Source organism: Pinus tabuliformis, chromosome 2_2 (genome assembly GCF_031772625.1).
Source record: "Pinus tabuliformis cultivar Carrire ecotype Pingquan chromosome 2_2, CPIR1, whole genome shotgun sequence".
NCBI classification, from domain to species: domain Eukaryota; kingdom Viridiplantae; phylum Streptophyta; class Pinopsida; order Pinales; family Pinaceae; genus Pinus; species Pinus tabuliformis.
This window is the reverse complement of record NC_142300.1, coordinates 631651066-631667656: the sequence shown is the minus strand read 5'-3', so window position 1 is coordinate 631667656 and position 16591 is coordinate 631651066. Positions and strand designations below refer to the sequence as shown.

Genomic DNA, 16591 nt, shown 5'->3' with positions numbered 1-16591 from the left:
TCTCTTTGAATTCTTGTTCCTATTCCCTTTCAATTCCCCTCATGAGCCTCTCTCTCTCTAAATTCAATTCCCCTCACGAGTCTCTCTCTCTCTGAATTCTTGTTCCTATCTCTCCTCCCTCTCAATTCCCCTCTCCTCAATTCTCTCTCTAAATTCAATTCCCTCTATCTCAATTCTCTCTCTCTCTCTTTAAATTCAATTCCCCTCACGAGTCTCTCTCTCTCTCTCTCTCTGAATTCATGTTCCTATTCCCTTTCAATTCCTCTCTCTCTAAATTCAATTCCCCTCTCTCTAATTCAATTCCCCTCTCTCTCAATTCTCTCTCTCTCTAAATTCAATTCCCCTCACGAGTCTCTCTCTCTCTCTCTCCCTCTCAATTCATCTCTCTCTCCATCTCTCCCTTTCAATTCTCCTCTCTCTCTCTCAATTCAATTCCCCTCTTTCTCAATTCTCTCTTTCTCTCTCAAATTCAATTCCCCTCTCTCTCAATTCTCTCTCTCTCTCTCTCTAAATTCAATTTCCCTCACAAGTCTCTCTCTCTCTCTCTAAATTCAATTCCCCCCCTCTCTCTCTCAATTCAATTCAATTCCCTTCTCTCTCTCAAATTCAATTCTCTCTCTCTCTCTCTAAATTCAATTCCCCTCACGAGTCTCTCTCTCTCAATTCTCTCTCTCTCTCTCAAATTCAATTCCCCTCTCTCTCAATTCTCTCTCTCTCTCTCTAAATTCAATTCCCCTCTCTCTCATTTCTCTCTCTCTCTAAATTCAATTCCCCTCACGAGTCTCTCTCTCTCTCTCTCTCAAATTCAATTCCCCTCTCCCTCAATTCTCTCTCTCTCTCTCTCTCTCTCTCTCTAAATTCAATCCCCCCTCTCTCAACTCTCTCTCTCTCTCTAAATTCAATTCCCCTCTCTCTCAATTCTCTCTCTCTCTCTCTAAAGTCAATTCCCCTCTTGAGTCTCTCTCTCTCTCTCTAAATTCAATTCCCCTCACGAGTCTCCCTCTCTCTCTAAATCTGATTTCCCTCATGAGTCTCTCTCTCTCTCTCTCCCTCTAAATTCTTGTTCCAATTCCCCTCACGAGCCTTTCAAAAAGTCCTTCTTCGCTACCACTGTCAAACCCTCTATGGTTTCGTTCCCTTTTCCTCTCTACACCATCCCCGATAAGTTGATCCCTCTTTGATAGCAAGCTCCCTTGACTGGACACTCAACCTTCCAGAATATATCCCTTCTCCCCTTGGCTAGATCATTTCAAAGAGCCCTCTCGAAATCCATTCCAATAGAATTTTCTTTGATTTTTGGGTAGTTTTTTTGACATAAAATAAATTCTCTAACATGCCAAATAAATAATCCTTCGTAGGTGACAACATGCAAAAAATGAGTTTAATACTTTTAAGCGCTCATTTGCTTTAAAATCAAGTTTAATATCTCTATTTTGAAACTAACATGGAATTTTTTTAGCTCGTCTCTTTCTTGAATATTTGAAAAGTCTCATAGGGATATTGTCAATAATAATGGAAAACTCATGTCATAAACCTCTCCAAACACCATTATCAATCCATAACACAGTGAAACCATCGATGGTCACATTCCCTTTCCTTCTCCCCATTGTCCCCGATTCTTGTTCCATCATTATGGACATTTTGATAAAAATCTCCCTTGATCGACCACTAACCTTGCAATTAACTCTATTCCTACTCCTCTAGCCTAGGTGATTTCACAAAGTCATCTGCAATCCATCCCAATAGGATTTTCTTCATTTGCAAGTATTAGGTCATGAGGTCGAAACCCTATGAATTTAGGGTATATTTTTTGTCATTAAATAAAGTCTCTGACATTTCAAATAAAACCTACATCGATTAACATACTTTTTGGTGTCTATAAGCTAAAACAAATAACCTAATAGTTTTTATTGTGAAACTCACCCAACAATTTTATGGCATGATTTTTTTTGGAATTTCTATCAAGTCTCTCAACTTTAAAGTCAATAATATATTTCTCAACTTTGGTCCATTCGTTTATCGAATGTTTGGAAATCTCTCAAAAATCTTGTCAATAATAACAATGGATTTCCCTTATGATCATCTCCATAGACCATTATAGTCCTATAGCATAATCCCTACATAATAGCTATTACATTTATTTGCATTGGAGCATTATTCTCCAACGAAAAGTAACAATATTAGTAATCGGGAGCCTAAAACTTCCTACTTAGAAGTTAAACTGGGTGAGAGGAATCAAATGGGAAGCTTAAGGAAGTTAACAACAACCAATTTAACCTAATTTGGAAACTTATCGAAGTTGGAGCCAAGGTTGGTACTATACATGGCAGTTATAGCATAAAGCATGTCATCAATTGTAACAATTACTACTACAATAACATTAGTTTGGAGAAGTAGTTCAAGGCATTACCATTGATGGAAATGCTCCCAAATGACAATATTTTGGTGAACCTCACCTGTCTCTCTTGTCATTGTTTTATTCCTAGTCCTTTGCAATACAATAAACCTATTTGTTTTTTAGTTTGTAAATGTTTTTTTTTTTTTTTTAACTAACAAAGAGGGCCTCCATCTTTGGATTAGATGCCATTTTCTTTCAAATTCATCCTAAATTTGTACCTTTGGTCATATGTTGAGATACACTACATCCTTATGTTATTAAGGTCAACAAAACTTCCACTTTGCTTGAACGATATAGTTAACTCTGTTCGTTGTGTGAACATAAGGTAACATGTCTTGGGGAGATTTTTTTCCTGCATAGATTCCAACATCCATATAATTCACATTCTTTGGAAACCTACCAATATCCCTGTAATTCACATCATTTGGAAACCTTACACTCCTATAGGTATCATATTTGTGGGGATGTGTTCCCTGGTTCAACAATGTCTGATCATTTTCTGCGTCTTAACAATATTCCATAGGTAAAATTTAGATTGCAGCAAGTAACCTTGCATATAACTTTATACTTATAGACATATTTGTACATTGATATCCTTTTGTTCATTCATATCCATATTTATGGGTTTTACTTTGTGTGTTGTCTTCTTTAGATCACTTAAGTGCTTTGCTTCTTTGCTATTAATATTACATGAAGAAGAGCAAATTTGGAAGTGTCATAATTTCCCCTTTATTATCACACTGCAAATATGAGTTTATTGAAGAAAAACACGTGCATGAAATATTGGGAAACTTGCTACAAATAACTACCTTAGGTTAAAATGGTGGTTGTGCTTGGGGACTCTGTGGTGATTTCTCTACTATTAAATGTTCTTAACTCATTGGAAATTGTGATTGCATGTATTTTTTTTTGGATCAAGCATACCAACTAGAAATTTAGCATTTTGTCCTGATTTACTGCTTATCATACCAATTAGAAATTTAGCATTTTGTCGTGGTTTACTGCTTATCAATTGTTACGTGAACACTCTAGGTTGAGAGAAATCTCATGTTCCCAAGTAAAGCTAGGTTAATTTCAAGAAGAAAAAGAATAAAAGACTTTAAAAATTGAAAGTTAGAAAATAAGTTGTTGTATGTTTATATTAACCTTGGGGGTTGCCCCAGGTTTTGGGGCAAATAAAAATAAGGTTGAGCTTGATTTTAATGGTGATCTCATCTTTTTGTACTTTGTATTTAATAGATTTTACATTTAATAAATATATGATAGATTTTAATGGAAGCCAATAAATATTTAACAAATTCGAAGTGAAGATAATTTTTTGTTAATTATTGCATATTCCTATATATATATTTTTTCCCATGGAAAAATTCGTAATTTCATTAAGAAACATAAATTACATTTTGTAGATGCATACGCATATTCCGATATTTTTATCAATAGTCTATCATCTTCTGAAGAAGCAGCAAAGCTAGTTACCTGTATCCACGCAGGGAGGTAATAGCCCAACAAAACTGTGAAAAGTATCCATGAAAAATGCAACAGACTCAAAAAAGAAATATATTATCTTAATCCATGCAGGGAGATAATATTCAAAACATAGTACTGTGCTATTCATATAAATAGCCGCATACTAGATCAGTAATAGTGAAAAGAAATATGTACAAAAATACGATATCGAAGCCCAGAATCTAAACCATAATGTCCATAAACGACTGGTGATAGTATTGGTAATGAACTCCTTCATTCTGTTCACGGATCAACCAGATGCCCGACTCCCGGATTGCAGCTTCTTTGGAAAGACGGTCAACATCTGTGTTCTGCTCCCTTAATAACCTTCCTGTAACAAGAACATGTCCTTTACATCCATTGAATTACATTCTTGCACAGAAGTAACTGCCTGGGTAAAACTTGCATCATGGTAAAGACCGATTTAGCTTCAATTTCCAGAACCTCTTCATTTAGTGCACTACAAGCTATCCTAGGTTTTTCTCTAGCTCGTTTTAAATAAATTGAAATGGAGGATGTATCTACTTTGGCTCTTTCCTAATACTTTGGAAGAATTGAACGTCACATATTCCTATATATATATATTATTGAAATTGAAATATATGTTTTTAAAAACTTATATAGATTAATTAATTTGTTCTTTAAATAAATTCACAATGTAATAATGATTCTATCATTATTGTGAACTATTTCACAAATAATTAAATTTGACATTTTTTTTTTCAAATTAGATGAATTAAAATCATTCGATTTATAACTAAATTTAATCAATAAATAACTAAAATAACAATTTCACTTATTTATTTATTTGAAGAAGTTACTTAATATTTTCAATTTGATTTTGCTATTTTCATTTTAACTAGTATAATTTCATTATAAAGTTAATCAATTAATAAGTTGATATTGCAATTTTCAAGTATTCATGCTATATTCTCATAGTTTGAACAATGTAATTATTTTATTTAGTTATTCGGAGACATTGAAATTTAAAAATATTGAATCTAATAACAATTTAACAATCTTATCAACTCTTTGCACCTTTTTTTTTGAAGACAATTGCTAATATTTTATTAGTGTTAAATTTGAAGAGCTTTCGTTTAAAATAGAGTGAACCTAAACACTCGTAAATTTTAACGGGACATTGCCCATAGGCCATGAGGACGTTTTCAAATTTTTTGGATCCTCAAATACACTTATGCAATTAAGGTGAACGACTTTGACAACAGCCATTCAGAATTGTAGCCGTATTCCAACTCTAAAGAACAAAGTATTTAGGGACCATCGCCCCATTTCCAACTCTAAAGAACGAGGTATTTGGTGAACATCGCCCCACTTCTGGGTTGGACCATTAGACGAAGACAACGTTCAGAGCAGGAGGACAACCAGAGAATCATGAAAACCAAAGCCAAAGAGGCTATGAAAGGTCCAAGAGGCCGAGATGAGAAGCCGGCTCCAAAAGGAGAAGCCCAAGCTCTTAATCAGGATAAGCTGGAGATCTCACAGGACATCACAAGGGTTTTAAACATCGTCATTTGAAGGGAATTCTAAGGGTTTTAACCATTGGCATTTGAATTGATAGAGATATTCCAGGTAAAGCTTTTCTGCATTTTTATTTTTTTGTTAGTTTCATTTTTATTGGTTTTTGGTATGGTCAATGATTCTATAAGGAATTTTGCTCTGCAACAGGTGAATGCAAAGAAGAGGGTTCACCATCGTGGAAGAAGGTGAGACGAGGAGGGTTTGTGCAAGTCTGTGGGATCAGCCTCATTCTTCGTTTGGAATCAGGTTGGTATACATTTGTCATTTTCTTTCTATGTATGCATTCTGTCATTACCTATTTTTCGACACGGAAAAAGAAAACAGCTAGGTAAATCCCCGTAAGATAATGAGGTTAATATTTAGAAATCTGATGCCATCTTGTGGTTGATAGTATGAACTAGGTATATATTCTTTCGTTAATACAGAAAAGAAAACGGCTAGTTAACCCCGTAAGGTACTGTGGTTAATATTTAGAAATCCGAAATCATCCAGTGGTTAATATCCAGAGCTAGCTAGATGATTACGTTGGCCAGTCATGGTATAGTTTTTTTAAGCTGTGGTGGTGCCTTTATTTTTCTATTCATATAAAATCAAGTTGATCCATATACATCAGTTTGGTGGCCTCAACTTGCCCATATGGGAAACCAAGTCTGTTGGCCACCTGAGATTATGATAGGCCATCCAATAGCAAAAATTAATAAGTCTTTCAATCCACGCTAAGTAAACCTCGCAACAGAAGTCACTAATCAAGTTCCAACCTAACATAAGACTATTGAAAAGAAAATGCTATCCTAAAAAAGAAGCAGACTGTAAACTACATGAATTAATCCTTTCGGTCTTCATTGTCACAATCCACCTTTGCCGGTACTGCTGCCGAGTCCCACGGTGCTGGAGATAGCTTTTTCAGTTGTTGCTGGATTTCATCCCGTTTGCTGTCCTGCATAATCATGATGATTTGCAGGTTTTTCATATCTTTCTTTATATTTGGCATACCTTGGGCGATTTCAGCCATTTCGCCCGCCACTTGCTCCAGCGCCCTGGCAAGTAAGCGCTTCAACACCCAATACACGTGCAAGGCTTGCTTGTAGAGTGTCATCCTCCCTCTGGTGTGCCTTGGGTCGAGTATGATGTTCCCCATTCCTCCATCTCAGGCTCAGAGTCTCCTTCCATGACATTGTCTTCCATTTCCAGAATGAGCTGAAGAATGTCAGCGTCTGTTCCTTCGTTGTATGCACAGGCTGCCTCTTTGATCGCCGTCCTCATGGTTTTCTTGCTACGCCTCTGATATACTGGTGTGGAGGTCGTCGGGTTGTTTCTGCCTGGCTGGCTTTGCCGCCCTCTTCCTTCGTGACCTCTTCCTCTGCCCATGCGAGCCATCTTTCCCTCTATAGCCTCCTGTTGACAGTGATCAACATCAAAAGTTAGTTTATCAGAAATTACATTTATCCCCAACGCCTGCATATCCTTGTCACTGGGCTTGCCCTCCCCACTCCGGTTTCTCCCGGTGGTCTGGATACTCCTTGGTCTCTCTTCCCTTGGGCTAAACATGGGCGGGCCCTCAGTTGTCCTATCCCCCACCCAGATTGCATGCTTAACTCCCTCAGGCGGCCCCTTTGCCCAGCTCTCACAATACCCCGGCAAGCCATTGCTCTGGTTCTCGTGCTTCCTTACCATACAGACCTCTACCCCAATTTGAATCGCCTCTTCCTTTGCATTTCCCATTTTACCCCCCTCCGCCACCTTACTATGCGTGACAGGGTGAATCGCGGGCTTGTTTAGACACAGCCTTCCCTCAGCGATTCCTAGCTCTCCCCCCTCCTCCATCATGCTATGAATGGCCGTAAGAGATGCAGGAATTAAGACTAAGAAAACATACCCGAACTTTCGCTCGACCGCTGAAGGATCAAACGCCCGCTCAACTCCTTTCTCCACCTTCCTTCGTTGCATACTGATCTCTCTTTCCCCCTCAGCCACCCTCATTAACCATCTCCCACCTGTCCTACGTCCCATCCCACTTCCGCCACCGTTTCCTCCTTCCTCCTCCCCCTTTCTCCTGTCACCTCGTCGCCTCGGAATTCCCTCAGGCATGCATGCTGCCACCACGTCCCTTTGAATTATTATGAGGGTAGTTGGTGGCCGGCTTGGCCAACCTCTCCCCTGTGCTGTCCTTCTGGTCGTACTCCCCACTTCCCTCACCCCGATCGGGGGAGTCATGGTATAACTTTTAATTATAATTTACTTTTGTATTAGTAGTGTTGTGCATACAGCCGTTCATGCTAGTATTTTTTAGTTAGTTGTTTCTAGTTTTGTATTTTTTGTTCGTTTCATATCGTGTTTTAACTATTAGCTTTGGGGGGTTAAATGATTGAATTTAATTAGTAGGTTGAATTTAGTTGGGCAGTAGATTGAATATAGGGGCCTCAATGTTTTACATTATAGCTAGCTATTTATAGCTTCGTTCTTTGTTACATATTCTTGTGTGTAAAGATCATTAGTTTTAGGCAGGTCAATGTAAACTGCTCTTATGCTAGAGGTATCTAGTAATTTGGGAGAATTGCAGGTATAAGGAGACCTGCACAAATAATGCAACTCTAGGAAGGACCATAACCCTGTTCAACCATAAGTGGTTTGTCTTATGTCTATAGTCAATGAATGATTTGTTTTTTCTAATCTGTTAAATTAGCTTGTCTGATTTTTAATTTGGGCTCTATTGTTAGACTAGGATTGTTAACATCGTCACATTATGTTTCAATCATTAAATTTTGGAGCTGAATTTAATTTATGCTAGATTTAATTTGTGCTGGATTTAATTTGTAGACTGAATTTAGTTAGATGGTATATTGAATATAGGGGCCTTGATGATTTTCCACAGTTTGTACACGTAGAACAAATTTTCAGTCATTTTTTTCTTTAATAGAATGAAATTCAATATTGAAAGCATATTGATCCAAAATGGATCTTAAACCCTCTAAAATGTAAGTCTTCATATATGTTAAACTATCAGAAAACATTATCGCAGAGAAAAACACTAAGAATGGCTGAAAACAGAGCTAAGCGGAGGTTGAAGTAACATTGCACAGGAGCCGTTGGATCGGACAGATCGACGACCCAGATTAAATCGGGATGTCGCATCGGGAGAGGCTAGCGGAGTATATCAGAGGTAATGCTAAGGGAAATGCGACTGCGATCAACGATACAACATGAGCCGTTGATCAAGCGCGCATATCAACAGTGGACATGAACGGAAACATATCACATCGCAATTTTCTAAGAGGAGGACTTAACACAGGTTGCAGGCTTAAGCGATATGCGATGGCCGCATTATCACATCGCAATGAACCATGGGGCAAGGATCAGACCCATAGAATTTAACACTTGCAATGAGCACTTTCGTCATAGCTATTGGATTGGCGAAAGGAATGGACAGTTGTGATTGTATCGGCGATCAGAACAATTGGGGTGATCGGAGATCAGGGATCGGGAGCGCAACAGAGCAAAGAACCGTTGAAGCAGCGATACTGCCGATGTGTCGATAGCTGATGAGGTTGATCGGAGCAATCAGAGATCGAGAGCGCAACAGAGCAAGGGACCATTGAGGTAGCGATACCGCCGATGCACCGATAGCTGATGGGGCCGATCGAAGCAATCAGGGATCGCAGATTGATGAATCACAATGCCAAGGGACCATGAACTGAGCGAAAGGTGATATGCGACATGCCCGAACCCGATGATTTTATAAATGCGGGTTTAATGTTTTTGAGTTCCAGCTTAAAGCATTGCGGTCAGGTTTTTCCGTGTATTTCATGTATTTCTGTGTATTATTGAAAATGCTCTGTATCAGGACTTTATCACACAGAAAGGCCGGACGGTCAAGTTACCTGCAGCCGCCGGTCCTTTTCGACTGTAAAACTGTTTCTATTATGAATATTGCTCCACGCTGTAAGCATTATCCCTGTAACAGAGAACGTGTCATAAAGACCAGCAGAGAGAGATGAAGCGACAGAGAGCAGAAAAGACAGAGCCAGAAGAGAAATGGCAGGACATTCCAAAGGATCCTTGGGAGGCAGCGTTACTTTCTGGGCTCGAGAATCTCGAGCGAAAGCTCTATATATGTATCCCATTGTTGTATTGAGAAAAGGGCACGGGAAGGAAATCTGATAACTGTAATTTCCCATTATATGAAGACATAATATAGAGGTCAGCACTGAAGGCTTGGACCAGGAGACGTAGCCAGGAAGTCTGGTGAACTCCTTGATTATTTGCTGTGTTGATGTGTTGAAATTTTATGTTTTCTAATTATTAAATGTCTGTATTATTCGCAATCTTTTCTATCCATTGCACTAAATAATATAGGCATTCCTGCAAACGAGTCTGTAATACCTTTATTTTCTATTTTAAGATCATTTCAGATCAAGTGGTATCAGAGCATTTGATTTTGGTTTTGTTAAGGTTAAACAAGATTGTGCTGGATTTTGAATGCTAACTAGATTAAAGCTCAGACTAGGAGAAGGAGAACTTGTTGAGGCTAATCTAGAGATTGGAAGAGTCTATTCTCAGAGGAGAATGGCAGAAGAAGCTCTATTGGGATCAGAATCTCAATTTATAGAAAGTTTTATGACAATCCAAGCTATATGGTGGAAGAGATGTATTTGGAGTTTAAGAAGGGTTGAGGTGAAAGCACTGCAACAAGCAAACCAGACAAAGGAGCAGAGGAACCTTTTCTAGTTGCCCCTCCAGAAGGCAAAGGGAAAGGGGAAATGCCTCCTCCACCATCTCCTCCATCATCACCTTCATCATCCTCATCATCTTCTTCGCATAACACTAGCTCTTCTAAGAAGAAGAAGAAAACTTCCTTAATCAAATTAGATGTGAAGTTTGATTTGCCAATTTATGATGGAGAAATCAATGCAAAAAAGCTAGATAATTGAATAAGACAAATTGATGTATATTGCAGGTACAGAACGTTGATTTAGAAAGGAAGAAGATTCAACTGGCTAGCCTTTGACTCGGAGGAACTGCACTAGTATGGTGGGAAGGCAAGACACAAGCTGATCTGCAAAAACATGGTAAAATCATTTCTACCTGGAATGAATTTGTTTCTGCTATCAAAAAGCAATTCTATCCTTTAGCTTACATGCAGCAGGCAATGATGAGTTGGCAAACTCTTCGCCAGTTGAAGGGTCAAAGTGTACAAAGTTATACTCAGGAATTCAGAAAGAGAGCTTTAACTCTAGGTATATCATTAGATTCACCTGAGACTTTATTGAAGTATATAGGTGGTCTTCATAGCTATTTAAAGCATACTATTCTCATGTTTAATCCCACTAGCTTAGATGATGTATCAGTTCAAGCCACACATCTAGAAGCTAAAGGTAAGAATGTAAACCCAGAGGTTGGGGGATCATCTAAATATTCTGTAAGCAAGAGCAAAGAAAAGAAGAAATTGAAATGGAAGGAGAGGAAAGCAAACACTGTAAAGAAGGATAAACCTTCATGCACTCATTGCAAGAAAGGACAAAATGAGGCACACTGCTGGTTTTTGCATCTAGAACAGAAACGTAAGAAGTTCGGTGGTAAGGAGAGAAAGAATGCTGCTGCTATTCAGCAGGACTTGGGATAAGATTCAGGCGATGAAACAACAGTTACAGCCACAGGTATTAAAGGTAAAGATTCTGAAGCATCCACAAGTAATTCTGCACAATTTGTTGATAATGAAAGTAATGACAGGGAAAGAAATGAACTTTTTCGTATTAGAGTAATTTCCAAGCATAATAAGATTGATACTTTATTTGATAGTGGATCACAAGTAAATTTGATTTTTGAAACAATTGTAAAGAAGTTGGGATTACAAACAAAACCTCATGAGAAGCCATATCCATTAGGTTTGGTGTGTGATAAAATGAAGCTACAAGTAACGAGACAATGCAAACTTAGGTTTGCTATTGGATCAACATTTGTAGACGAAGTTGAGTTAGATATAGTTCCATTGGATATATGTGGTATTGTTTTGGGAAATCCATACTTGTATGATAGAAAAGCTATTTTCTATAGAGCTGAGAATAAGTATCAACTCACTAAAAATGGAATAGAATACATTGTAAGAGCTCATAAACTCAAAGGTAACTATTCTCTCATAAATTCAGGGCAGATGAAAAGAATTGTGAATTCAAGTAAGCAATTTTTACTAATGGTTGTAAAGGCAAAGGATCCTGAAAAATCCAATGCATTTGAAGGCTGTGATTCTAAACAGAAAGCTGATTTAGTTAAAGTTGTTTTAGAATATGATGTTCTATTTCAAGAACCTAAAGGTCTGCCACCCAAGCGAGAAATAGTACATGATATTTATTTGCAGCAAGATGCTCCATTACCTAACATTGGAATGTATAGGTTGTCAGCTTTAGAGAATGCAGAGATAAAGAAGCAGGTACAGGAGTTGCTCGATAAAGGGTTTATATGACCAAGCACATCACCATGTGGATCTCCAATCGTGCTGGTGAGAAAGAAAGATGGTTCGTGGAGAATGCACATTGATTATAGAGCACTAAATAAAATAACGATCAAGAATCGTTATCCTCTTCCTCGTATTGATGATTTATTAGATCAATTAAAAGAAGCAGTTTACTTTTCTAAGTTAGACTTGCGAAGTGGTTATCATCAGGTCAGAGTTGCAGAACATGATGCATGGAAGACTGCTTTCAAGACAAAGCAAGGATTGTATGAATGGTTGGTTATGCCTTTTGGCTTAACTTATGCTCCTGCTACATTTATGAGAGTTATGAATGATGTACTCAGACCATTTATTGATGACTTTGTAATTATTTATTTAGATGACATTCTTGTTTTTAGTAAGACATGGGAAGACCATGTAAAGCATGTAAAGCAGACTTTAGATGTTTTGAAAAGAGAAAATCTCTATGTAAAACTGTCAAAATGTGAATTTGGCAGAACATCCTTAAATTATTTGGGTTATATTGTAGGGGGTGGTGAATTGAAGATAGATCCCTCTAAGGTTGAAGTCATTGTGAACTGGCCTAAACCCAAATCTGCTACAGAGGTTAGGGGTAGGGGCAACACAATACTAGAGAAAGTTTATTGCTAACTTTTCTTTGATTGCAGCTCCATTATATGCTTTAACAGGATTGAAACAGGTGTTTCAGTGGGGAGGCAAATAACAGAAAGCCTTCGACACCTTAAAAGAAAAAATCAGTACAACACCAGTACTAGCACTGCCAGATCTTCAACATCCATTTGAGATTGAGACAGATGCCAATGACTATGCCATGGGAGCAGTGTTGATGCAACACGGAAAACCCATATGCTATCATTGTGAGACATTTACTTCTGCAGTAGTTAATTATCCCACATATGACAAAGAATTGTATGCATTAGCACAAAGTGTGAAAAAGTGGAAACATTACCTAATGGGTAAAGAAACAATCATACATACAGATCATCAACCACTTATTATTTGCACTCACAAACTAAATTGCAGCAATCAAGACATTATAGGTGGATGGATTTTCTACAACAATTTCATCTTGTCATCAGATATAAGAAGGGCATACACAATAAGGTTGCAGACATGTTATCAAGACCAATCATAAATGCATCTACTATACTTAAGCATAACTCAGTAATGCATGAAAGTTACATTGAACAATATGTTCAAGATGTAGATTTTAAAGATGTATATGCAACTTTAAGTCATGGCAAGCAAGTAGAAGAATTGGATTATTATGTAAAGGACTAACTCTTATATCATTTGGGAAAGTTATGCATTCCACAAACTGAAAGAGTTAACATAATCCGAGAAGCACATACTTCTCTCATATCAGGTCATTTTGGTGTAAGTAAAACAGTTGCACAAATGCAAAGGTTCTGTTATTGGCTAAGAATGCATGAGACAGTTTCTAGATATATCAAAGGGTGTACTATGTGTGCTACAAGCAAGCCCAATAATAGGAAATTAGGCTTGTACACTCCACTTCCAATTAGGATTTTGTTGGGGGATTGCCAAAATCTAGGAAAGGTCATGATTATTTGTATGTTGTTGTGGATAGGTTCAGTGAAATGTGTATTTTGATACCATGTAACAAGCAGGCTACAGCGGAACAAATAACGAAGTTGTTCTTTCAGAATGTATGGGTTCATTTTGGGTTACCCACTTCTATTGTATCTGATCGAGATTCTCGATTTGTTGGGAAGTTTTGGTCAAATCTATGGGAGTTGATGGACACCAGGTTGAAAAAGAGCACAACATTTCATCCACAAACAGATGGTCAGACAGAAGTGGTCAACATGACAGTGATTCAGTTGCTCAGAGGTTATTGCAGCAAGCATCCCAAACTTTGGGATGAACATTTGTGTTATGTGCAACATGCTTACAATCGTGCCAAGCACTCTCCTACTCAGAGATCTCCTTTTGAGACTTGTTTTGGTTTTATACCAAAGTCTCCCTTGGATTTTGTCTTTGGTAAAGACATAGCAGTTGATGGACACAGTGATGTGGACAAAGCAACCAAGTTCATTGAACAGATCCAGGAAATTCACTAGGCAGTACAAGAACAACTGGAAAGAAGTCAAGCCAAGTACAAGGCGAGACATGACAAGCATCGAGTTGAGCATAGTTTTCAAGTTGGTGATCAAGTCTGGTTGTACATCAGCAAAGACAAAATGCAAGGTGAAGGTAAGAAGCTAAAACCAATAAGGTATGGACCTTTCAAGATACTTGATAAAATTGGTGAAAATGCTTTTCGCCTTGATTTGCTAGCTTATATGCAGATCTATTCAGTCGTTAATGCAGAAAACTTGAGATTGTATGAACCTTCATTGATTGAAGATCCTGAAGAGCAAAGTCAGTTGCCTTCTATTGGGGATTTGTTACCTGAGTATCTCAATGAGTTACACGAGGACATAGTTTTAGATAGGAAGGTAAGAACTACGCGTCAAGGGGATGTTGAGTACCTGAGAGTAGGACTCAAAGGTTCAAATCCGAGCAAGGCACGATGGATAGAAATTGGACAAGTGAGGGAACTGTATCCTCACTTGATCGATGCCTAAAAACCAACTTTTGGTGGTCCAAAAGATTTTCAGTGGGAAGGCGTGATCCAAAATGGATCTTAAACCCTCTAAAAATGTAAGTCTTCATATATGTTAAACCATCAGAAAACATTATTGCAAAGAAAAACACTAAGAATGGCGGAAAACAGAGCTAAGCGGAGGTTGAAGTAACATTGCACAGGAGCCGTTGTATCGGACAGATCGACGACCCAGATTAAATCGGGATATCGCATCGGGAGAGGCCAGCGGAGTATATCGGAGGCAACCCTAAGGGAAATGCGACTGCGATCAACAATACAATGTGAGCCATTGATCAAGCGTGCAGATCAACGATGGACATGAACGAAAACATATCACATCGCAATTCTCTAAGAAGAGGACTTAACACAGGTTGCAGGCTTAAGCGATATGCGATGGCCATATCATCGCATCGCAATGAACCATGGGGCAAGGACTGGACCCATAGACTTTAACACTTGTGATGAGCGCTTTCGTCATAGCGATCAGATCGACGAAAGGAATGGACGGTTGTGATTGAATCGGCGATCAGAACGATCGGGGTGATTGGAGATCGGGGATCGAGAGCGCAATAGAGGAAAGGACCATTGAAGTAGCGATATCGCCGATGCACCGATGAGGCTGATTGGAGTGATCGGGGATCGGGAGCGCAACAGAGCAAGGGACCATTGAGGTAGCGATACCGCCGATGCGCCGATAGCCGATGGGGCCGATCAGAGCAATCGGGGATCGCAGATCGACGAATCACAATGCCAAGGGACCATGCACTGAGTGAAAGGCGATATGTGACATGCCCGGACCCGACGATTTTATAAATGCAGGTTAATGTTTTTGAGTTCGGCTTAAAGCATTGCGGTCAGGTTTTTCCGTGTATTTCATGTATTTCTGTGTATTATTGAAAATGCTCTGTTTCGGGACTTTATCACACAGAAAGGCCGGACGGTCGGGTTACCCGCGCCCCAGTCCCTTTCGACTGTAAAACTGTTTCTATTATGAATATTGCTCCACGTTGTAAGCATTATCCCTATAACAGAGAACGTGTCATAAAGACCAGCAGAGAGAGATGAAGCGACAAAGAGCAGAAAAGACAGAGCCAGAAGAGAAACGGCAGGGCATTCCAAAGGATCCTTGGGAGGCAACGTTACTTTTTGGGCTCGAGAATCTCGAGCGAAAGCTCTATATATGTATCCCATTGTTGTATTCAGAAAAGGGCAGGGGAAGGAAAACTGATAACTGTAACTTCCCATTATATGAAGGCATAATATAGAGGTCAACACTGAAGGCTTGGACCAGGAGACGTAGCCAGGAAGTCTGGTGAACTCCTTGATTATTTGCTGTGTTGATGTGTTAAAATGTTATGTTTTCTAATTATTAAATGTCTGTATTATTCACGATCTTTTCGATCCATTGCATTAAATAATATAGGCATTCCTGCACATGAGTCTGTAATACCTTTATTTTCTATTTTAAGATCATTTCACATCACATACATTGCTAAGAAAGTTGTTAAGTTTGTGACACAGGATCTTAAATTGCCCCTCAGCCAGCAAGTTGGCCAAACAGATCCATAGTGTCTACTTTGGAATCTTCTTTTAAAAACATAAACTGCTGAAATGATTGTAAAGGTCATGTTTCTAAATCATTTATTTTCTAGCAGGTTGGCCAAGTCAACTCATAGGGTCCATTTACTTTGTGATATTAGATTTAATTGATGATCCTGGTCTATTAAATAAATTGTCCTCTAAATCTTGAAGCCGATGTTGCACTAGTGCAGGAACAGATATAATTTCTGCCAATAGTTAAAGCCTTAAAAATAATTGGGTTTTATATCAGTTAGCCATTAATAATGTAGAACCAAAAAAAATCCATGAAAATACTGTTTTTGTTCACTTCTTGTTCATGCATATTAGCCATCTCATTGTCATCTATCCTTTTTTATTTTATTTAAAAACATTTAATGATGCACCCTACCCTCGAGCTGGCAGGCAACGGTGAGTTATCCTCATGCTTCACGAAGAGCTTGAAACACAATTGGCTTATGAAGAGTGAACATGTCGCTAACGGGATTTG

The 16591-nt window shown here is 38.5% G+C and overlaps 1 long non-coding RNA gene across 3 annotated transcripts in view; it reads left to right on the top strand.

Annotated features, from left to right (window-relative positions):
• The first annotated feature begins 5081 nt into the window (after positions 1 to 5081).
• The window catches only part of LOC149194213 (uncharacterized), a 61087-nt gene continuing 49577 nt past the window's right edge, over positions 5082 to 16591 (top strand). The window contains exons 1-2 of one of the 3 annotated variants that reach the window (XR_016255042.1): positions 5082 to 5494; positions 5591 to 5689. This is a non-coding gene — a long non-coding RNA (uncharacterized LOC149194213). The remainder of the gene's footprint in view (positions 5495 to 5590; positions 5690 to 16591) is intronic. The other 2 variants (XR_016255044.1, XR_016255043.1) reach the window with 2 other exon arrangements.